The sequence below is a fragment of the Acanthaster planci genome, linkage group LG16, assembly GCF_054643075.1.
Source record: "Acanthaster planci isolate LZ-2023a linkage group LG16, COTS_SCS, whole genome shotgun sequence".
Lineage (NCBI taxonomy): Eukaryota > Metazoa > Echinodermata > Asteroidea > Valvatida > Acanthasteridae > Acanthaster > Acanthaster planci.
Window position 1 is genome coordinate 9,791,426 of NC_141792.1, and position 24,831 is coordinate 9,816,256.

The 24,831-nt window shown below is 42.9% G+C and overlaps 2 protein-coding genes across 8 annotated transcripts in view; one reads left to right on the top strand and one right to left on the bottom strand.

Annotated features, from left to right (window-relative positions):
• LOC110982649 (uncharacterized) overlaps positions 1-13,033 on the bottom strand; it is a 31,534-nt gene extending 18,501 nt beyond the window's left edge. Inside the window, exon 1 of one of the 2 annotated variants that reach the window (XM_022241223.2) lies at positions 12,817-13,033. The gene's annotated coding sequence lies outside the window, so the exon portion shown is untranslated. Of the gene's footprint in view, positions 1-3,210; positions 3,435-12,816 lie in introns of those variants that run through there. The other variant, XM_022241222.2, reaches the window with a different exon arrangement.
• The window catches only part of mtor (mechanistic target of rapamycin kinase), a 103,223-nt gene that overhangs the window by 60,180 nt on the left and 18,212 nt on the right, over positions 1-24,831 (top strand). The window lies entirely within an intron of this gene.

Genomic DNA, 24,831 nt, shown 5'->3' on the forward strand with positions numbered 1-24,831 from the left:
TGTTCACTCGTTTGTGAAAGAACTTAAAAGTAGCACGTCTCCTCCTGCAATAGCCTGTCTTCAGCCTGGGCTTTTTGTTTGATAGGTTAGATAACATTTTTTGGTGCACTTTTCCTGCATGCCTGACATGTCACACAGAAATAGTGCAGCCCACTAACACATGTACATACCACTGAGCTGGGAGACAACGTTAGAAAGACAAGCCAACCTTAAAATCAAACTGTCAGTCACCAACAGCGCTGAACATGTGCAAATAATTTCTAAACCGTTGCATAGAAAACTTTTTCACAGACTGATACCCACCTCATCCTTCATTTTACATTGACATTTTACAGTTGGAGGATTGGAAACTACATATGTAGTCTGAGGACTCTGAACTAAAATCCCCCAGTCGGGGGCCATCCTCCACTGCAGGTGATAAAAGCGATGTTTGACTAGACGGTATGAGAAGTCATAGTACAGGTTTATAAATGACGAGGCCAGTATGTACTCACATAAATCTGAAAAAACTTATGGCCCTCACTCAAAAGTAAAACCTGTATTTTGGCCACAAGAGGGTCGGTTCATGCACTAAGCCATTATCCTGAATGAACAGCAGCCGTATTCCCACAGTGAGTCATGAGGCAGTTTCCCAGTTGAAAGAGAACTGCCCACAGCAAATTGGATCAAGAATTTCATGCATCGGGCAGCACCAAATAAATGTCACCTATGAAAATTGGTCTGCCTTCAAATGTCTACTACACCCACTCAGTCAGCCAAAATACATTTACATGTAGGAACGTATGTCATCACGGGCAATTAGCAACCAGTGTTTTTCTGGTCACGGTAATTCAGCGACAAGCCTGTGTTTGGATTTTGGAACATAGTGTTGGTTGTCTGGAAACAATGCCTTTAAAGTGTCCTGAAGTGACATCAGCGTAAAAAAAAATCAGTCAAGGCTATGTGTTCGGCATGATGTGGGTACTCAGTAAACTGCAAAGCCAGATGACCGATTATATTTTGGTGTGTGTGTGTCTCTGTCGTAAGTATTAAGCATTGCTGCATTCGCACTAGTGTCTTGGGAAGACAGGTCTTAAGGCAAGAATTTACGCTTGTGTTCATCTCCACCCCCCAAAAAGCCTGTCCCGCCCCAACTTTTCATCCCCACAAAGCAAGCTCACCTGTATAGGGTATGGACGTGCACTCCTCATGGCTTTGCAACAACTTCTGTATTCTAAACACATTTAAAGTTCTGAAATGGCAACCCTGAAAAACAATATTGTCTAATATCTGCCTTCAAGTCCTTCCCTCAAAGTAGATAGGCACAAAGTGCCCCAAATACTCCTACTCTAAATCTGTGTGAAGATTTTAATTGAAATTAAGCCACGTTCCACAGAGTTTTCGGGAGTATCAGAACTTCAGAAGAGATTGATATATATGTACATTATGTAGAGGCACACAGAACATGGTTCACCATGTGTAAGACAAGAGAGAGCCAAAGAAACCTGCCACTTTAATTCAATTAAATGGACAACCTTTTAGATTCCTAAGGGCTTCAAGAAAAGTCTTGAAGAAAACGAAAAGAGAAAAAAAAGGAGAGGAAATTGAATAGGGAGGATGTTGTCTTGCTGGGTGCATGAGCTCATCTCAGATTGCCAGGCAGGTTTGCATGTCAACCCCTCCAGAGTCATCAGGGGTGAAGACAGAGAAGAGGGGGGCCGGCAAAGCTCCTCATTAGTGGCAATCGCTGCTCTGGAATTTTGACGAGTGTGAGTAGATACTCGGGTATATAATAGTCCAGCTATGAGTAGTTTGAGACGAGCAATTTGATAAATACTGTTTATGTACACATGAGCATGTATAGGCCTTTTCACACTACAGTCTTTCAACCCAGGTTGAACTCAACCCTGGGCGAGCCCATGGCCCTGGGTTGAAAATTGGATTTTTCAACCGTGCATTCAATCCAGCATTGTTTCACACTTGTTTTGTGTGAATTAGGCTTATCAGGGTGAGTTCAACCCGGAAATGAGCACAAGCAATTTTCAACCTGGGTTGAAAATCTAAACCCTGGTCCAGAGCGGGGTTGAGTTCAACCCGGGTTGAAGTCAATCTCGGGGTTGACGCAGGGTTGAAATTTTTCAAGTGTGAATCGCCGCCCGTTTTCAGCCCAGCTTCAACGCTGTGTCAAACCCCAAGATTTCTCTAGTGTGAAAAGGCCTTATGTTGGATTAGTCCTGCATACCTGCGCAATTCAGACAAAGTGTGGGGCCAGTGTTGTACCGGGACATGTAGGGTATAAATGTTACCAGCAGAGTACAGAAATGGGAGCTTTTTAATTTTACCTTAAACTCTGGAGATGACAGTCCTGCTTATGTAGATCCATGTAACTAGTCTATTATTAGTTGAGACTCGGTACATGTTAATGCATAGTTCATTTCAATGCCAAGTCTCCATCTACATGTTAGCTTGCACATGGCACAGCCAGGAAATGCCTATAGTTGGTGTTATCCCTGTTGGCTTTTGTGCTCATCTAAGAAGCCACATCCAGTCAATCAATCAGTGGCAATTCCCTTCAAAGCATAGAGGCTTATCTGTCCTCACCCATCCTTACCTTAATGTGAGCCGGATGAGGAGCAGTGTAAACACTAGTGACTTTGCCAAACTGCCATCCCTACTATGAACAGTACATGTACAAGTGAGGAAAGATTCCCTCAGAAACACTAGCGGTATCTTACCTGTCTTAACATGTACATGGATTTGTGTGAGTGCATTGACAAAACTTTGACTAGAGGTCTCAAATTGTCAGCAGGATACAGTCACAAACCACAGACATTTTGTATTTGTGTGGTTTTTTTTTCATCGTTAGCATACCGTTAACCCATAGTTTGAAAAAACTTTTTATTTTTTTTTTTTAATGTAAAAGAGGAATTTCGTAATTGTCAGAGATGTGGGGAAATCTCTCATACGATTTCTTGCTCACTCATGATTCAGCTTTTCACTTTAGAGTCATAAGAAAAAAACTTTGTTCAACTTCTTCGGGAGGTTGAAAGCATTCCATTTTGCAATGAAGTTTAATTTTTAAGCATCTGAAATGTCCCGACTAAATCAAGTCAGTAGTTTTAAAACCGTCTCAAAGAGTTGAGATGAAGAAAAATCTCACAAAATGGACAATTCCCAGTCAAATCTACCCACAAACTGACAAACTATTTCCCTCCAGAGAGGCGGACCTACCTTCAACCACCAAGCTAATTTCCTGAAATCCTGCTGTAAGAGGAACATTCCCTTGGCCACCTCACAAAAAAAAAACTTTCCAATCGATCCCCAAAGTTTGTCCACTGAGCTAGAGAAATGTTCACAGTTGGCATTTGGATGCAAGATTACCGTCCCAGAGTTCACCACAGTCCAGTCTCGTCTGTGACTGGCTCCCAACCAGCGAGGCACAAAGTTTTGTTAGTGCGCACTTGCCTTTATTGTCACTCATTGGAGTGTAATCGACCAATGAAAAGGGTGCTATCCTAAGTGGCCTTTTTGATAGGGTGTAAAATAGTTTTGTTACTGGGGCCAGAATGGTCAAGTTTACCTCATGGCCTTGAGTTTTTTTTTTTTTTTTTTTTACCACATCTGTTTCTAACTTAAGCTGAGTTAAAGTTTTAGACAAGTCCTTCAAAGTATTTGTGATTGTCACTTGAGTTTCTGCAAAGAAAAGATAATCCTGAGTTGGTTGTAGTCACGTTTTTCGTGTTGTGACAGTCTTACGAGCAACTATGAAGTGGATTCTAGCAACTATGTACATGTACATGTATGATTCGTGAATTACGGTCTTTAGTTTATCAAACTATGTACATGTATGATTCGTGAATTATGGTCTTCAGTTTATCAAACTATGTACATGTATGATTTGTGAATTATGGTCTTTAGTTTATCAAACTATGTACATGTATGATTTGTGAATTATGGTCTTTAGTTTATCAAACTATGTACATGTATGATTTGTGAATTATGGTCTTTAGTTAATCAAATGTTGGGGCTTAATATTCTTTATTACCTCACGCACAAAGGTACATGTCGGCGTAGAACAAATTTGAGCGAGAAAGCAGTTAAACTGTATTCGTGTGGGTGAACATTTAAAACCTAAATACCCTGCAGTATTTTGGCCTGAATTGTTCACATTATCAGTCCCGATCTCCTAAAAACTTGACAGGCACGTAAAGAAACTATATCAGAACAAATGTGAAAGATCAACTCAATCACACGTTTGGTTTTGCTGATGAAATCCTTTGAAGTTCAAGGCTGTGTGCACGAAGAAGTATCCATTATCTACTTGTCTGTCTTGGGAAAAAATGGGCGCTGCGCAAGAACGGCTTGATTGTCACAAAATTGGTGTCAATACGAGCGCAAAGAGTTACGGAGGAAATCTGTAAAGGCTCAGCTCGTAAAAAAAATCAGAAAATAATAGTGAGGGTGGGCGGATTTCACCCCCACCCTGGGCTCTTTCAGGGTTAAGCGAGTGACTGCTGGTCCCGAGTTGGAGTCCCACCCATATAAGATAGTGGAGTACTCATCACAGCATCCCTTAGAAAAAACAAGTGACAAAACATAAGTGTGGTGTTTTGTTTTTTTTTTCAAAAAGGAGGAACACAGAACTCTGTGTACTTGGGACCATCCATCATTAGCCCTGTTTTTAGAAAATGCTGACCTTATCTTGCATTGTTCGTTCAAAAACCTTAGCTGTCGTCTCTTGCAAAAAGATCACTGGAGTAAAGGAGAGGCCTCGTTCATTGCGAACAGGCGAAGCGCGAAACAGCAGCTGGGACTGAATGCCAAAGTTTTCTCTCCAAGTGTTGTAGGCCCTAAGTGATTTATTATTACGCATACTTTTCTATACATTTGGAAAGCAACGCCTGTGATTCTCCGAAGTTTCTTTCTTTCAGGGGTTGAAGAATGCAAGTGGATGCGTGTTGACACCGTGCCGTTTTGGGCATGTGGAAAGTTTTCAATGCTCGTGCCCTTGAACCTACATGTACATGTATAGGTGGTTTATCATTGTATAAGCAAGAAGAGTGTTCAATTTGTACCAATCAACAGCAGCAAGTATGTGGGTCTCTTCTAAACCTCAGGAATTTTTTTTTAACGAATAATGGCGCGTCGCATGAACACTTCAGGCAAACTGAGTTCTTTGGCAGAGACAAGCCAACATAGGCAAGTACATGTATGTATGGCCTACAAGTCTGTGATGCACTTACAAAAATCAAGGAAATTGCCAGTAAATGAAGCTGTAAGGAAATTAATTTCCATTTTTAATTTTTTTTTTTTTTAATTGTAGGAAGAGGTGTCAGTTAAAGCTGGACTGATATCTGGCATCCTCCCTCACCTACCCAGTTGCCCTCCACCTAAACTTATCTGAGATACAGTTAATGAAGTTTGAAAACAACTTCCATTTCCAGTTGCAAAGTTCCCTCCGGGCAAAAGACCCAACATTTTTTTTTTCTTCCCCCTCAGGCAGGGTGTAATTCAAGGGTGAGCCAAGGGTACATATTTATTCCTGGGAGACTGAATGTCTGACGTTTCCAGTGACGGGCACATTGTGCGGCCTTCGGTTTGTGAAGAAAAGAAAGAAAAACATGACGTTTGTTACACAGATATTTCCGAAAATAGAGCCATGACTGTTCTCACAGAGATGAACTACTTCTCAGGGATTTACAATCAACACAAAGAAGTCAGTTATCCGAGTCTGCTGTTTTTTGGGGGGGTTTTTTTGTTTTGTTTTTTCTTCTTCTTTTTTTCTTCAACAAAAACAGCCCAGGAGTGACAGCTATTTATTCCGAGCAGTTTCATCCCCAGCAGGGTGAACTTTCTAGTTCCACAGTTAGCCTTGTGAAGTGGCAGCTGACAGAAGGGAAAAATATGTACACTTTGCACACAGAGACCACCCATTCAAGAACTACTAGCAAATGAAAGAACAAAACGTTGGTTTTGTTCTGGCTTTCATGACCTTGTCCTGTTCGTTAGACTCGGCCAGGTCCGGTTTATTCTCTAGCGGGAAGCTGAACACAATCACAACCTTTTTTCGTGCTGTGAATTCGTAAATGTTTGGTGACGTCAAATTCACTGCACTTTCCCGTTTGCTCTAAGTATGAACTGGCTTATTGGATTCCTTGCTACTTTTGGGTGGTGAGGATGATAAATTACTTCCATGTATATTTGAATCCTCAGTTCGTATTTCTCGGTTCTGTATAAGATGGAAGAAGGCAGGACAATAGTTCTTTGTTACACATGTAAATACATTAATAGGAAAATACTTGAAAATAAAAGATCATTTATTAACAAGGTATACCTAGTACTTATGCATGGGATAGCAATTCAGGGGGATAGCACCTCCAGGTGGATGGTACCTGTCTGTTATCACTCTGAAAAAGGATAGTACTTCTGGATGGGATAGCACTTTTTGATGTACCATGTAGTACTTTAGTCTAAATGGGACAGTTCTCTTAATGAGAGGGATAGAACTTATACATGGCACTGTTCAATTGAGACAATATGAGATGAAGCTAGAGAACAGTTTCCGACATCACAATTAATTTATTTCAAATCTTCAGCCTTCTGTCTTTAGACTCGTCCTCCAACCATGCAGTTCTCCAAGAGAATAGGTTTACTGACAGCTATGGTAGGTCGTGATATGAAAGTCATGCCACCTGGCTCTCCTGCTGACAGATTTTCCTGTACTCCCAGATTTTCTTATCCTTGCCAGCCCGAGAAACAAAATTTCCTCCTAAACCAGGAGGTTGGAAGCAAGGCACTCTGTACAGATTTGTAGCACTAGAGCCTGCAACGACCCCTTTGGAGGACGTTTCTTCAAGGTCCTTGGTGTAATTGGCAGTGGTCCTTGAAACAATTCCAGATTTATTGCAGCTTTGGTAATGATAGCACTTAGGGCCTGGTCCGAGGTCTTGCTAGGCTCCACAGGTATGCATTGCAGGTTTATATTGGAAGTGGGGGGCTATAATCAGGCAAATCAAGGTTGAAGAGGGTCACTGACTTTAGCAGTTTCAAAGTCAAACTACATGTAAATCAGATGGGGCTTGCATTCCTTGGAAGTTAAATAGGTCAGCGGGGTCCCATGAACACGTCCCAAAGTTGGATTCTAATTCACTTTTTTATGAGTGGCAGTAGGCCTGTATTGTCAGTTGAAAGTCTTCAAAGGGCCATAAAAGGTTACATGAAAAACTTTTCAACTTTTTAGCCCCTCCCCCACAACAAACCCAACTTTGGCCCCTCCCCTTGGGGGAAGGGGCTAAAAATTTGAAAAGTTTTTCATGTAACCTTTTATGGCTCTTTGAGGGGGGAGGCTATATTTGAGGGCTTTTTGCACTTTTTTGGAAGGAATGGAAACAAAACAGTCCCAAAAAATTGTCCCTGGTTATTTTTCCCCAAAATTGGGAGGGCTCGTTTGTCCCTCTCACCCCCATCTGCCCTTGACTACCTGCTCAAATCATGGGCAGTGCGCATCACATTGTGGGAAGAAGTTGGCATCACACATCCCTGTTAAATGTAAATCATGCACGGCTCTAAATCAACAATCTTGCAACCATGCCCCTCCACAACCCCCAGGGCACGGCATCGGATGCTGTCTTCCAAAAAACGTCTTCCCTTTCATTAGCCTTACTAGGTGTTCACTGACTTAACCTGATGCCGGGTAACGTGTAAACACACATAATTTTCCTTACTTGTTCCTTGGAGGACGCGTGCACTCATTTAAGAAGTCTCTTTGCATTTTGACGGTTGACGATCTAACGCATCTCGGGCTTGGTAGGGCCAAAGCGTAGGTTGAAGAATTTGCAGGCCCAAAAAAAAAAGCTGCCCCCAGCAGCTTTTTCGGGTCAGAAATCCGACATTAACTGGCTATAAGCATGTTTTAGCCACTATTGAAAATACCCCATAATTACTGATATTGACTCTTGAGCAAGAAAAGACCTGGGGAGGATTAAATGCCGGGGAGGGGGGGACACCGTCTTGTTGATACCAAGTTGTGTTCAATGCCAGAAACATTGCAATTATGACTTAAGACCCTGAAGTTGAAATGAGCAGCCAGTGACATGGAAGTCCCAAGATCCTGCCGAATGATCGGAGCGCGCACAGTCCAAGACAGAGTTTGCCCTTGTACTACGCACATACATGTACACATGCGTGGCCCACAATCCCCAACGGCGACGCTGCATTATCGGTTTGCTCATGCATGTTTCGCTGCCCGGCCCTCCTTAAATTGGCTTCCTTTTCATCTCATCCTCCCTCAGGAGGAAATCAGTCCCCAGGAGTGGGTAGAATTGAAGCTGCTGCAGCCATGAATATCGTTTGATTTTGTTACAAGAGTAATAACCTTTTCTTCCACTTTCTCTGTTCTTTTCTCTTTTCCGACACCACCAGAAATATATGAGGATTTCATGAAATTACATTTGTGAGCAGTTCCTGAGTTTCACCCATACTCCTCGCATGGGGCTGTTGACTAAGAGGATTAAAAATCCTGCATTGTCCACAAAGTTCCAAAGTTCCAACAAATTTGAAGTTTACAGGCTAGTCATACCCCACACCAGCTTCAATGATAAATGAACAGTAGCAGAAATATTCCTGCTTACTACAAATATAAATGATTTATAAACGTAGGGCAAGGCTTAGATTAGAAACTAACTGAAAAAAAATCCCAAGCTGCCTTGGAAGGTGTAACAACAGCCTTGGCCAGTACAAACCAAATAAGTCCTGGGTAAGATTGACGGCGGACCGGTTGGCCATGTGACAGACCGGAACCCTCAGCGACCATGCAACGTGACTAGTCCCCTTCCCCCCCACCTTGAAGCAACTGCCAGGGCCGGACTTGACCAACAAAGCGCAGGCCTTGGCCACTTGTCCAAAATAATAAGAGCTGACAAAACCCAGCGTGATTGATGCGGACAGGGTGCACTGATGCAATTAATGCTGTAAAAATTTGCTGTTGTCTGCGTTGGAACAAAGTCGATTTGCCACAGATCCAGCCACAAGTCTCTTTTTGCACAAATCAAAGTCACATGTCAGTGCAAAAGGTCAGCTTTGCCCAATTCAAGTCACGAATCCTGAGTCTTTTTTGGTTCAAGTCTACACAGTGAAGTGATAATGTGAGCGGGTTCATGTTGCAAAACAGATCTTGTCTGCCTCACATTTTTCCACCTTGAAACCCTGGTATTTCAAGTGGTTAGGACAGAAAAGGTAATTTTAAGAGGAAGGTGTGTTGATAAATGCTAGTCAGGATTAGCAGCATGGATGTCTTTTGTAATGTTTTGATGTGTTGACATGAAGAACAAAATGTCAACAAAATTAAACTATTCTGTTCCAGGGACACTGTAACTCCTACTCTCTCATGCCAAGTCACAGGTGATTTTTATCCAGAGACTCCAATGAACTTCAGTGGCATTCTAGGCCTGCTTTAGAAGCCCACTAATAACCCACTTCACAATATTTTCCTTTCTCCCGAAACAATAAGAGATACACATCAACAGTCATCCTCAAACGCTGAGGCTGGGAATGTGACAAACATTCCTGCATTCCTTGCCTACAGGATCGAGCGCCTTTCAAAGATTGTTTTTTTCACGGAGTTCCACCACCCCCACTTAGACATTTGTCCACATGTCGTAATTTGACCCACCAATGGGGGTTCTCAGACCCCAGCACCTAATATGGGGAAAACATTTCTATGTTTTGCCCTGAGGGACCTACCGAGGATATATGTAACTGCAGGGCCAGGGGACGAAAGCATGATCGGCTGTGCACCTTAATAATCACAATTTTCCAGAAGTTAAAAGGACCGTCGCCATGCCAAACAAGTACGTGAATGAACTGTGACCCCCCAAAAATTCCCTTTTGACCATTTGGGAAGCAGGTTTTTTTACCGTCATGTCTTCCCTGCTTCAGCTACTCCCCCCCCATGAATATGATTTTCTGCATTGGCCCGCATGAAAATAGGACAGGTACACGAGAAAAACACCACATTTTAGCCTTTAAGCAGAGGGGGAAGAAGTTTCACCCATCAGGGCCCCCTTGTTTTCATGCATCGCAGACCCTGCAGTACACTTAGCACCTGATACTTGAAGGCACAGATGCACTTTAAAAAAATTGGACGGGTTTTTTAAAAGGCATCAAAGACCCCCACATTCCTAAAGAGAAATTTCTTTCTCTGCACGTGTCTCCTTTTTTTTGTACGGGTACACAGATCAACACTGTAACTACTGATTACAAAGAATTTTTTTCTTTTATATTCTTTTTCTTTCTTTTTTTTGCCAGCGGGGATAGGCCTGCTGGTAGTTCTTTGTCAGCAAAGAAATTGTCCAGCCAACTTTGTAAACTAAGGGATGGTGGAATGAAGAATGAGAAAACGCAGTGTATTCTTTTTTCTAACATCCTTGGGTGTTCTCTAAAAATAAATCTCTGCCTGATTGGACGGGAACATTGGGAGGAAAGTTTGGCCCTTTGTCCTATGCAGCAAAGCAAACTTGGCATTCGTGGAATTGGGGTTTTTATGCGCCCGTTAACAATCTCCAGGGCATTTGAAGGGTTTTCCTTTGTAGGTATGGTAAATTCTTACATCAGCTTGTGGCTAACTGAAAGGGGCGGTGCTCAGGGGGGATAAAGGATGATACCGGTTGGAGAACAGTTTGCCGGCAATATCCGGAAGCCAGCCTTTGTCTGTAATTCAGTGGAAACGAGTGCAGATACCAGACTGAATTTGAACAAACTTTCATATCCCACCCGTGATGTTAATTGAGCTGACATGAGGACGCCACTTGTCGGCTGTGTCTTTCTCTACCATTCGTTTCCTTTTCACTGAGGAAAACTCTGTTTGAACAGCGAAATTCATATCATTTTCCTGGCCTGTACAGTCCAGCGGCATGTGGACAGATTCCATTGTAAGATTTCAGAAATTTTAAAAGCCTGTGACCCATTTCAGCTGATTCAAATCACCATGGTGTCAAATCACATCAGTGTACAAGTGGTTTGAATACCGTACCTTTTCCCCTCCAAAAAACCTTTGAAATTTGCAATGTACGAACAGTCCTGACTTTATTGGAATCCTGAAGCTTACAGTGAAGTACACATTAATCTACAGCATTTCAGGACTTGGACGAATTTCAGGCTCTTTTGTAGGAATGTATAAATCACCTGGCAGTTGAAGAGACTTTTAGTTTTGTATCGTCTGAATAGGAGCGAAAAGTCATCCTTTTCTACTTACGGTATTGTTTCAGCATTTTGGCCAGGAAGTCCTTGAGAAAATGAGAACATCTGAAATGTACCAAGGGAATAGTTCCAAGTACAACTACTCCGTCAGGAGTCCCATTCATCATGTTGTGTTGATAATCCCTCCTCCCAAGTGACTCCCTCTTAACCCATCCATAAAAAGGATCCGGAATTTTGTGGCTTGGGGAAAACTTCAGATTCAGCGATCCCTTGTTTTGGTTGAGGGTGCACGCACACACCCTTCTAGATCTGTGCCTGGCCCCGTGCTGGTTTCAGTCAGTGTTCCCAGAATTTTAAGAATGTTATAGGTATCAGTTGCCCGTGGATTATACTCCCCTCAACAATTCCACAACTCCCATGATTGCTGGCTTAATCTATGAACCCCCCAAATTTTAAATAGCCAAGAATCTGAAGAAAAAAAAAATTCAAGATGGAAGTTCAACTTCCGAGCCAGATCGGCTTGGTTGGGAACCTGCATAAGTTTCTACAGTGTACATACATGGACAGGTACATGTTTTTCTGGATGCTCCTATCCTTTGGGTATCACCAGCCTACAGCAGCTGTGTGTTTTCTTTTCTGTGTTACTCATCAAAGCCCTGAACTTGGGTGAAACAAAACTCGCCTCACTGCTCTGAAGGTTCTCATTTTGTTTTGATCACTTTTTTTTTGGGGGGGGGAATTTTTGACACCAATCCTGATGTGTCCCAAACAGGAGCCAGCTGCTGTGTGCTAGTGCACTGACCAGGGCCCACTTTCATGGCTCTGCTGGACAGGTGGCAGAACAGTCAGGCTTAAATATCTGCCCCGAGCTGAAGTGCACCCCCAATCGGCGAAAGAAAGACAGGTGGTTAGGGGCGGTTTCTTGTAAGCGTTGTGCATGTAGACAAAGACCATACATGCCGGAATAAATTAGTTACGTGTACTCAGCGTGCTCCGTGTCAAACACACATATAATTGCGGTGAGTACCAAAAAAACACGCCCTCTTTTGTTCCGCTCGGAGCGGATAGACCACTCTCTATTGGCCTGCAACTTGTGTAGGTGGCAAGAGGTATCACCAAATATCACCTTTTTGTTGGTTTCCGATTTTATCTCAACTTTGCTCAAAATGGACATTTGTGTCCCATCATTTTGTCAACAGTGTTTTATTTCCGTTTAGCGTTTGTATTTGTGTTGTTATTTGGTGTTCTGAAACATGTACATGTAGCTGCGTGGGATTTTTCACATTTTGTGAATTAGTTTTTTTTACTTTAGCTCCGACAGCCAGCCATAGTTTTAGCAGCCACTTGTAGAAAAAAAAAGGTGACTGTGACGTCAAAAGAGCAGACCCTACAGCAGAAAACGTTGGCAACTGTGAGCGCTATTTCTTGGTGGTGCTCGGTGTGTTTATAACAGTTGCACGCGCTCAGAGATTTCCACTGTGTTGCCACTACGTTGTTCAAACTAACTCTGCCTTTTGCCATGCTTACTGCCCACAGTCTCACACTTTCTTGACAACTTAAACAAATTCCCGTTTGCCCACAGGAACGCTCAGAACAGTACAAGACCAAAAAAAGAGTCACACAGAATGAGAAAAATCTTACCTTTTTGTATGAGAACTCCTGAAATTACCCTATCCAGAAAATGCCCACCGAAGCAACAGACTTCTCAGCAAGTTCATGAGCAGAATTATTTAGTCTGGCATCCAAGTGATGAGGTCCAGTGCTTGGATGACGGCAACAATAGAGGTGTGAACCAAAGTGCGACCATGAAAATGTCCTTTTTAAGGGGAAGTGTCTAAGTACCTGTAAATAAATTCAGTGCTTGATATCAGATGTCATTGGACTGTGGGTAGTGTTGACTTATTCCATATCATTCCGACTGTTTGCACAATCGTGTTTGCTCAGTCTGGAGTCACAAAATGCTGGGTCCCTTTTTTTTCCTTCTTTTTTAATGCCCCAAATCTCACACTCTATTTGAATTGGGACTTTTGACGGCCAGCTTTGTCGATGACTTCCCGCGGCACCCCCCACATTTCTGGTGAAAGTTACGAATGGGCTGGAAGTAATGCAGATGAACACCTTTTGTGGTGAATTTCTTGGCATCTTTTTTGTCATCTGGATTCGGTAGAGATTAGTCTGTCAAACGTGTTCAAAGTCAGGTCTATCCATGATCGCATCAATTCCAGTTGAACTCTCCCTGACCCTATTCAGGTGGACATCTTTGCAGCATGTGTGGTTTGTTTAGTTCAGGAAAGATGCCGCTTGTGGCGAAATTATTGGGAAATGATGAGTTTTCAAAGCACCAACAGTGTGGATTAAAACGTAGAATGATGCTGTCATGGGTACATTGAGGATTGAACAGTCTGGTGGCCCCGACAAGTTCAACCAAGTTCTGAACAGTAGATCCTTTTGCTGTAATACTGTGCTTGGGAACAATAGAATGTTCTGCACGTAGCTACTCACTAGAGTGGACAAGTGCACATGCACATTCCTGATTCAGTCTCGCATGACCAATTTTCATCGGAATGCACACAAACCCATGATACCTTTGCATTTCAGCTGGGCCTGTCCTAACTCAACACCATCTCATGGCATTGCTGTTCAAAGCGAACATCATTGAACAATAGGTGGCGCTTTCTTTGGTGGCAAAGTTACTGACGTTCACACAAGGTTAACTGGTAGATTAAAAGGGGTGTCACATTAGTTTTCGAATGCTCCAACACCTGTTTTGATCAAGCAAATCCAGACCACGTTTTATAATCGTGCAGATAAAAGGCCACCGCTTAATAAAGTAATCTCAGAAATCCTTGAATAAAAACCCTCCCCTCAAAAAAAATCACTCTTGAATGCTAAAATGCCTCCAGTGTACACGTATGCACTTTGACCTGAGCATTTTTTATTATCCAATTTCGGGGACGCCTTTTGTGGTTCTTTTATTTGCTAATGGGTCGGCACCCCCAGGCCTGTGTGTTTAGACCGCTGACTTAATTTATCCAATTTCATAAAGTTGGACCGATCTTCTGTCAACGCGAAATTGATAAAGCGCCTCGGGGCATGCCTTGCATTACAGCGCAGCCCAGGAGTAATGCAAAAGGTACTGGTACTTGAAGGGGGCGGGGAAACAGGTGAATGGAGAACACTGGGGAGGGGTTGAAGGAATGTCCGGCAGGAAGAAAAGACATTTTTGGATGACCTGGCTCTTGGCCTTTTTGAAATAATCTTCAGATAATTGGGGAATTTTTCTCGCATCCGAGAGAGTGATCTTGTAGTTAAAGTTACATAAAAAGTTCTTGTATGAGCCAACTTATAAAGATGGGATTGTTGCATGGAGAAATGACCATGATAAGAAATAAATGTATTAAAGTAGGACTTTATTTTCAACAAAAAGTCTGCAAGCTTTGAAAAGTACGCTTCAGAGATTTTTTTTCTACTTTGCTTCATCTCTGCTCAGTAAATGAACTGCATTTGCTTGGAAACGTTCGGTACTCTTGTTATTTGGATGAACAGAGTGATCCCATTCATTAAGGTTTGTTATGTATAATGGGTCAGTTCCCCACAAGAACTTGTTAAGAAAGACTGCTTGGCAGCAGTCCCAAGATTAAGGAGGCTTTTATCTTGCCAAGACCCATCAATCATAACCACATTCATTACCCTGAGGCAGCCTGGGCCATAGGTAGGAATGGTTACAACAGCCAACTCCTCCAAAACGCAGTGGGTACCCCCAAAACTCCTTTCCCAAGGGCACAGGCACTGAGTTGCGTGCCTCTAAAAGAACCTTAGTGGGATTCAAACTAATTTTTTTGTTCGTTTTACCAGAATGGGAATTGGACTTCCAAACATTTGAACAAATACCCCCATCCCGATCCCTCACTACCTCTGCCATACCCCTGACCCCTACCTCTACCCAGACCTCTTACCCCTGCCCAACTCCCCCCCACCCCCACGCCACCCCAAATGCTGGTATTTGTCAACTACCCTCAGCCATCCTGTTTGATTTCCATGGCACAATAAATGGCAATGTATGAGCAGTTTTGCAGTCAAGTCCCAAGGCAAATACCCTTCACGAGTCCAGTCACAAGTCCTCTCACCGGACCCACAAGTAACGGTTTGAACATTAACCAAGGACTGCCTTCCTCACAGTTCATTTGAAAAGCCTATGACTTGGCTTAAGACTGAGTAACTTGTGATGGTCGTACAGGGACTCGTGATGGATGTGACTAAAGCGTCGCATGCAACTCCTGTACAGGGAACGTACCACGTATGCCGAGTGGTTTGTGACATAGTTGTGAAACCATTCTGCTTCACAAAGAAAATAGAAAATTGTAACTATTTTTCTTCACCGTTCAAATATAAATCCGCCTCGTGAACACAAGTTTAAAAGGGGGGATACATGAGATGTTATTTGATTCTAAATTGAGCAATTTGTTTCGCTTCAGAAACGATTCTGGATTCCCCAAATCCAATTGACTTTGCGGTAGCCCAAAACCCACAGTGTGGCCGAGTGCACCTGTTGGCCATAATGGACGCATAGGGAGTGTTCGGCAAAACAACCCATTACACAGGATATCATGCCACCGTTAAAAAAAAGGGCCCCCCTGCACATGATATTGATAAATTGAGACAGTAAAAAAGGAATTACAATCAATTTCTTGTATCGGTAGATTACACAGAAAGGTAGGCTAGTAGTATTTTTCCAAGCTATCAGCCAGGCCTTAGGGAGAAATTTCATTAGCAGAAAATTTCTGCAAAATACCCCTGGAGGCACACTTTTCTTGTAGATTACGGTCACCCACAAATTTCAACATCAGTGCCCTCTTTTCTGGGGTCTTTGGACAGGTGCCTTCACTTTTTGAAAGAACTGTTTCAAGACTCTGTGATAGATGTTTGTGGATACAGTCCTCTGTAACATCTATCACAGAGTCTTGAAACAGTTCTTTCAAAAAGTGAAGGCACCTGTCCAAAGACCCCAACTCACCGATGTGGAAATTCCCTTAATAATGACTGTCAGGATTGATCAGGAATTGAATTGGTGTGATCCCGTTCCCATCATAAGGGGAACCCATTAAGTATTTGTTCCCTGATCTGCCTCACGATGGGACTTTCCTGGTAATCATGTATCCAAACATGAGTCATCTTTGAAGATTCTGACACCCCGCGAGATGTCAAAATCATGTCTCCCAGTCACACACTGTTTCACCAACCACACACACACACAAAATTTATAACATCTTCAGTTCCTCCTGTCAGATAAATACAACTTTTTCCTGTAAAAAGTTGAAACCTGTATTCCTTTCAAAGGAAGCCGACCTTTTTTCTTTCTTACTCCACTTTGATACCGGTCACAATTTAAGTGAACCGGTTGAGGGGAGTTGTGAGGATACATGTAAATTGAAACACATAGTTTATCATAACAATACATGCCGTGAGCTGGTTTGGGGGTTCTTCGACAGCAATTTTGGTCCGACCTTGGGATCTTGGCTCTCACTGTTTGGGATGACCTGCTCCTGACGATCATCTCAGTGGTCTCCTACTGAAGCCTCTCCAGGAGTAAAATGACCACCCAGGAACATTTTGCCAAAGCGGAAGGACTGGAAAGACAAAAGACAAAAGCCAGAGTAATTTGTCACGGTGAAATTGTGGTAACCTGTCTCTGAGTGCTTCACAGTCTGGATGATTTTTGGATTTTTGTTCACAGGTCGAAGGGATGTTGTGTGAAAGAATACATGTACCTCCCCTGCATCTGTTCTTTGCTCTCTCTTTCCCTCTCCCCTGGGTTCCACTCACAGGTGCAGTCCAAGTTGTTGGTCATCCCATGCTATTAACTGCCAAAGTTTGCAACAAGTCAACCTCTGAGGTTATTTCAAAAGGGTTTTGCCCACAAGAGGGAAAGATCTACCCATTATCGTTGAATTTCTGACAGTATCAATTGATTTGGTCAGCACCTCAGTGTGGTCAGTTGGTCAGTCAGGGGTCAGTGGGTGGCAATAAAGCCGAAATATTCCTCGGCCAAACTTCAAAGGGAGGTTTCTCCCAAGGTGGCATCGTTGAAAGTTTAAACAGTTTGGACACAGACTCCCCCCCCCTCTCCCCTCTGAAAAAAATGAATCAAATCTGGCCGGTGTATGCTCCACAACTGGACAGCGAGCCAACCAAGTGTGTGGTCATTGTGTCCAGGTCAGCGACCCTCTCGTCAGCATCATGCCGTCTCCCCCAACTGGACCACAGTTGGAAGGGAGGCAGGCAGCCAAATTCCTTCAAAATGTCGCGAGAAATTTCACACTCAGATGTTTATTTGCTCCCCAAATCAGCTCTGAATTTGTAAGGTTTTTTTTTTTTTTTCCTGTTTTTTCCCCTCCCCACAATGAGTAATGCTGTATGTGTGACCAACTAATCGCCGAAAGTGCAAGTACAGGCGTGCAGGTTAAAATGTCAGGTTGGGTAAGGTTCAGGGCACCCAGAGGACAAGCAAGCACTATTTGAGCAGTATTAGATGAGCCTTATGAAGTCAACCCGTCGTATTCATGTACACATGAACATGTAGAAGACCGCGCTATTGTTCACTTCTGTAAATAAAACCTGAATTGTTTGTACTTTCTTTGCACAACCAATCATCAAGGCGGGACCTATACTCTCATTATCTCACAGTGTAAACTGTTTCTCCTCTGGTAATATGAACTCTACCGTCAATCTGTGTCATCTGTTCGTTGCTCAGCACTGTGACTCATGATTGGAGGGTCAGGGGTTCAGATCCAGCCACTAGCTGTTTGGTGCACCCTCGGGCTCTGCATGTAACCCCTGCACCTGGCCCCTCTCCACCCGAGAGTGCGAATGGATGCCATCTTGGGCCCACCCCTCTGGCATCCCAGCCCACTGGGAATACAGGTATTCTCCCTCATTTCACACCTGCAGCAACCGGGCGATGGGTGCAGGCCTGCCATGGGCTCTGGGTGAAAACATGACCATTGTTGCAAGTGAAGCGAACACTTTGTCAACTGTGTGCTTTGTCACTGAACTATCTGCAAACCTGTACCTTGTCCAAGATTTCCAAATTTGCCGACGGCACACATTCATGGGCATGATTTAGGGACACCAGTTTAAAGGAGTTCACCACTTTAAAAAGAAGTTCTGTAAACATCCACCTTGCCCTGAATTCCATTTCTTCGGGTACATTTTCTTGTAACTTTGCACTCTGGCCAATTTTCACAACGAAAATTAGCAATTAAGTTGTATTTATATGTACATGTTTCAAATATTTACACTTACCCAAAACTCTCCAGTCATAAAAACTCAACCTTGCCATGTGTGGGCGACGTTTTTATTGACAACACATTTTGGGAGGCAGAGTTTGCTTAAAGCTCCTCCTTTCAGAGTAAGGACAGGTCGTTCACCCTCTTCAGAAATGTACGTGTAGTCAATCTGGCAAATCTTTCCCCAGCCCCTTTAACCCTGGTGACATTTTGATCGGTTCCGCCTTTGTGGGTTTGCTGAGAGGAAAAGGGGGAAAAGAAAAGGGCACCTTCTGGGTTTTGGTCTTACCAATATCCTTCCCCCCCATATCACGAGATTTTCTTTACACTTGCCAATGTTCACCAAAGGTAGTTTTTTTTTTTTTTTGCTTTTTGCTTTTCCATTGACACATCTTTATTGAAACACCTGCACCCATTATCAGCTCATCCAGCAGGTCAAAGAGGTTTCCCCCCCCCCCACACTGCCAGGTGGCAGTTTGAGATCCAAGAAAACTTGTCGAAAACACAGCACCGGGCACGTTTGTGAAAAATCATATTGAGATTATAGGAATGAGGACTTTCCAGGTTAAAAGTAAGTCAAGTACATTTTATTAGCCACAAAGAAGTCCGACATGAAAAGGAACGTAGCACCAGGAACTTAAGTCAGTTTTAGGAGAAGTTGTGGCTGTTGCCCAAGCTTTCCCCCCCTCCCATCCCATCACAAGAAGTCAAGAAGGAAACCAAAAGGATAAAAAAGAGGAGGCAAAGGTTTAGGATACATTGGATTATTGATTTAACATTTTCACCATTTTTTAAAAACTGTCGGCAGCAGGCACAAAATGCAGGACTTTAAAAAGAACCCCCAAACATCCAATGATCATCATATGCTATCCATTGAGGGGGTGATAGTCTATCTACTCTCTGCTACGGCACATCGCTCACTTGATTGGTAACTTGTTTTTGCCCTGCCAAATTTATTCTCTTCCTTGGAAATTTCTGCGCTTGAAGCAAGCTGGACCAATGCAAAAAACTGTCCCCGCGTATAAACGTGACAGAAAGCTTTCAATCGCTCCAGATTGTCCGAATCCTGTGTCACCATCTCACATTCAAATGATTTGGCGAGTAATGGTTTCCCATCTCTGCATGCTCATTGGTCAGACCAAGCCCCCCCCGGAGGAATCGCCAAGAGTTGTTTTTCCGTCTGCACTGCTGGGTGTTATTTCAACTCCTCCCTCTCAGGCGGGCTGTCACTGGCTGTCTGCCGGCCCATCCTTCATGAGGATCCCCTCAGCTAAGTTGGGAAGTCTTACTTGCCCAGAGTATCTCTTGCCAGCGTGCCCTGGCCTTATATAGCAGTTGGGTTGCAGTGAGGATAGTCAGTGTTGCCCTGTCGAAGCATTGCTGGTCCGTTTTTATGTCAATTTATTTCAATTCCTTCCTCTTCCAAGTTAATCAATATGGTGCAGGGCATGTGTTTACATGTGTCTTGAAAGGCTAGTATAGGGGAGAAAGTTGGAGATGAATATTCATGGCGGAGTGCCCGGTCTCGGAGGAAAAACTGAAGAATGAAAGCCCGTGGACTCAGGGCTAGATGTTCCGTCCGCCTGTCAGCTTGCAGGGTGGGATTCGAACCCAAGTCGCAGGTGTGTGGGGGGCAGTCCGACTTCTTGAACCTTTTTGGATTCCAGTGTCAAAAACTTTTGAAACCGCTAAGACTGTCTCAGAGTGAGTGCTGATCAAACTTATTACTTTTTCACGACTGGAAATGCTGAAATGGAAGTCGGGAGTTGGGCCAGGCACCGCATACAAGAAAACATCATATGTGTAAAGCATAATCAATGTGTGCGCTCATAAATCAAGCGGTTAGAAGTAGGATGTTTGGTGACCTTGTAGTGTCAAATCCTAATAGTCTTAGTATCCCAAAAACACAGCGAAATGTGATGAACAGTTGGCCAGCATTAAACTAAACATCCAGTTCCCATGTCAAAGGGGATTTTTTTTTATACTTTTATGTTATTGTAGGAAGTAATAGTCTAGACATTGCACCCTGTGAGCAAACAGGCACGCTATTGTTTGCTTTTTATTTCTTTGAATAACCCTGAATGTGAGAAGATACATGTACATGTATGTATTGGCCATGGACAATTCTAATCGCATGCCCTGGTCCATTCAGTTTGAAAGACCTTTTTGTAAGTGGAGAATTTGCATTTGTGCACATGCTTGCTCGAAGGTAAATCCTTTAAGATTTTTTTTTTTTTTGTGAAGAAAGCATTCGACGCAGGGTGGGGCCAGGAAGGCTGCTTGTTCAGGCAATGTGTGGTGAGAATTTGACTGTGAAAACTCAGGTTTACGCACGGTCCAGTTTGGTCCAGTGACTTACCTCCGGTGGATGGCAAAGGTTGTTATTTTGGAGGTCAAACTTTATTTGAAGTCTGTTATTACTTTGCTCTACTTTCAAGTCATGGGACTTATTTTTTTTATCCGTTATTCATGTTTCCACACAGTACTTTGCATGGAGGTGTGGTAGTAATGTACATGTGACTCTAAATTGGGCGTCTCTACAAAACCCTTTCAAAGTTTTACCCAAATACTCCAAAATTACCAGTGCTATTCTTAGAGTATTGACACTGTTCCAAGATTTTGTCAAATTTGTCCCCTAAGTTTCTTCAGAAATCAGAAAATCAAGATTCCTGAGCCGCAGCCGATTTGACCTAGGTTTCTCAACGTTCCGCTAAAGACTTGTTGACAGCCAGTGACAGTCAGTGCATGGATGTACGTACAGTGTACATGTCCATTTTGTACTGTTGAGTTCCCCATGACATTCTGTACTGCAGAAATAATGTGGTCCGTTTATGTTCACTTGGTCAAAGTTTGCCGTAATTCACAAAACCCACAGACCTCAAAACCTCTCTAAGTGCAGCAATGTTTCTAGCATGCATGTCATGCTAGTCTGGAGATGTCTGATGACTCCAATATTTTGCCCGGCTGAATCCAAGGAGCTATCTCCCCCGGGAGAATTTCAGCCGGCGGAACATGCAGCCCAGGCCAGTGGCCCCAGGAACATTTTACAACTCCCCAGCTGCCGCATTAGTCACATGTTTTGAAATTGGTGAAAACACAGTTCCAGGAGGAGGGAAGTGGGAAAGTAGGACTGGATAAAGGTTTCTGTAACAAACATTTCGTTGCCGGGTTAGAATTGATGGAGAGCTCAGGTTACATCTTGTCCTAGTTACTGTTGATCAAGTCCAGTAGTGATTTCAGTAGACAGATATTTCTTAGATGAAGATGACTTTTACTAACTCTAATGTTGAGATAAAAAGATCCAGTTTTACTCAGTTTCTTGAGTAAGATTCCCCAAGATTTATCCTAGAATAAAGATGATTTAACCATTGGGATTGAATGGCAACTTTTAGATTCTCAACAAAACTGTTGTTTCTGGTTTCCATCCTCCAACCTCACAAACTCTCAAAATCTTTCCAACTTTGCTTCATTTTTTTCTTTCCAAATGACGTCATAGGTGACATTTACGGGCCTGTGTGAGTTGTGATGACAGGGGAACATCAGCAGCATAACAAGTGCTAATGAATTTCTGGTGACCGATCTTTCACTGACCCAGCTGATCTTGTGGCTGCGGTCTTAATTCAGGTTTTCCGCAATCCGTGGGGATTTCATGAATTCAAAGTGTCTGACTTCCAAACCCTGGTTCGGCTGTTCTGTTTTTTTACAACCTGAAACAGGTCTGTCTGTCTGTCAGTTGACATCACCCCAGAGGAAAGATTGACACCAAAACCTCTGCATTCTCCCCTCGTCCCTTCCAAGATTGATGTTTGCTGGTTAGAATGAGACCTTTGGGGGAATGATGGCCAAAGCCAAGGTCACACTGTGAGGAACGAGATAAATACCTTTGATCCCACTAGAAAGGAAAGTTTAACATGCTAACCAAATAAAAAAAGAATTGGCTTCAGCCCTGTTGTCAAGAGCAACAGGTATTGCATGATGTTCGACTGGTAACCCAGTTTGCATTTTCTGTACCTGAGCAGCTACATGTATTTGAAACTGGTACCCCTTTGTAGTATGTAGGGTAATCTTGACTTATTTGTCAATGTTTGTGATCTTGGGGCATTATTTGTCAGGAATCTTGAAACCTGTTTGTGCTTAGCAGCCAGTGTCTTGCCCCAGGGCCTGACTGTTTATAAACGTTGAGGCATTGCACACCTGAAATCCCAAGGATTGTGCAGCTCAAGTCAACCACAGAATTTGGAACTGCTCAGTCTTTTCTGAGTTAGAGAAAAAGTTCAATCTTTTTTGATCAGTAGTGTGTCAAAAAATAAATGTGAAGGAATCTGGAAATCATTTTCAAAAATTCCAGAAAATCAAGGTTTGGCATTCTATTCAAGTTCTCAGGGGGAAAAAACTTGGAATTTGATCAATGGAAGTTGACCCTGGGTTTATCGTCAAGGTCTGTGATTTTATTTGTTATTTCCTGTGAAGCTCTTTTTGTTGGTCAGTTGGTCAAACAACTGACCAACCTTTTCCATGCAAACTCACACACCTGCCAGCTCCAACTGCCCCAGATGTTGGGTGAATGGTTCTAGCTCACCTCTTGTCCCCCTGGGGGAGTGATGTACCCCTGCTAACCCAGAGAAGGGACCTTGGCCAAGTTGTCCCCTAGGGCTGGACAGTGGCTGAACCAGCCCGATCTCTTGGCCAAACATGCTACATCATGGCATCTACTGGTATATGTCAGAGAAGTCGTCTCAACTTGCCAGGATTTTATTTTTATTCCTGGATGGAAAAGAGTTTATACCCCTTCATTCTGCCTCTTGTACTCATGCCATTGATTTTTTTTGTCAACAATTTCTCAATTTCTCATTGGCTTACTAAAACCCAGCTGTTTAATTATGAATAATTTCAAATTCAAACGTTTCCACGTGGTAACTGACTCTGTGTGTTATTTACATGTACATCTTATCTGTGGCAAAGCCCCCCCCAAAAAATTAACCCTAACTCCCCATGGTATATGTAAAATCATATTGAAATCGGAGGATTTGGGACTGTTAGGGTTAAGCCATATAGGCCTGCATACATGTATATGTCCACAAATTGATTACATCCGATTTCACACTTCGAAACTCTGTCCGATTTTTTAAAAGGTTCACTCATCAGACATGTACATTGGAAGAAAAGATTGAAAACTTGTGTACATTCCGTTGAAATTTACGCATACTTGTACATGTAGTTGTCATATGTGCATCGCCCATGAGCTAGTGCAGCAGTAATAAAATGTGTTTAGAGTCTTTTGAAGGGAGATACAGTGCTGATCAACAAATTAGGCTGCCTCACGGCCATCAAAAACACCACACATGTACGTTAACCATCATTTTCAAGATCAGGCCCAGTACTTTCAGCCCAACATTGGAGGGCCAACAAACAAATAAGCCAAGTGTCTTGGCTGCATCTGGCTCTCCTGTTATTGGGAGAGCAGGTCCAAGGCAAAATACCAGTGGTCAGATGCTTGGCATGGGCAGAGCTTGTGAAAAACAAGCTTGTGGTTGACAACCTTAGTCAGTGGAGATTAGTGAGGCTGGCCAGAAACAAGGATGCAGAAATAAGACACTACATGTAGATGTACCGCTTTGGCCAGTCTTTCTGGAGGGGTGGACATTTGTCCAGTTGGGCACTCTTACCGTACTCTGTATCACATCGTATTTTACCTTGGTAGCTGGTAGTTTTTTGGTGTTGATCAGTGTGACTTGAGTTTTACCAAGCAGTAATTGCGTATAATGGCCATGGGGGCTTTTGCAAGGGTTGATCTGCCTTGGGTGGTACCCCGCATGCATGCGGTTTGTTTGAGTGTGCCTGTTATGCATGAAGCACAGCAGTAATCTTGCACAGCATCAACAGCATTCAATGGTCTTTCAGGCCACAATTTAGACCTCCAAAATCTTGAGTTTTAAATTATTCTAATCGTACAGGATTTGCTTCTTATTACTGTAAGTTGTGCAGATAAATTCAAGCTTCACATAATCATAACCATTTGGGAGAAAACTCCTGCCTTGTTGCTAAGAAGCCCAAGAAAGTCAGCCTGCTGTATTGATGTCAGTACAACCCCTCTGCTCAGTGGTATTGCAGAGTTCTCTACATTCCACCATCTCACCCCTGATGTTGAGCATTTCAAAATTCTTGTGAGAAAATCTTTCTGTATCTCTCCTGCAAAATGGTTATTTTGAAGGAAAGTTGTTTTGGGCTAAGAATCGTCTTTACGCTTGGCATGGAAACGTACAATACTTCCAGGGTTCGGAGTTGTAAGGTTGGATGTTCTGTACCAATTTTGAACCAGAAGCTCTCAAATCACAGACCCACTATCAGACCCTCAGATTCAGTTTATGTT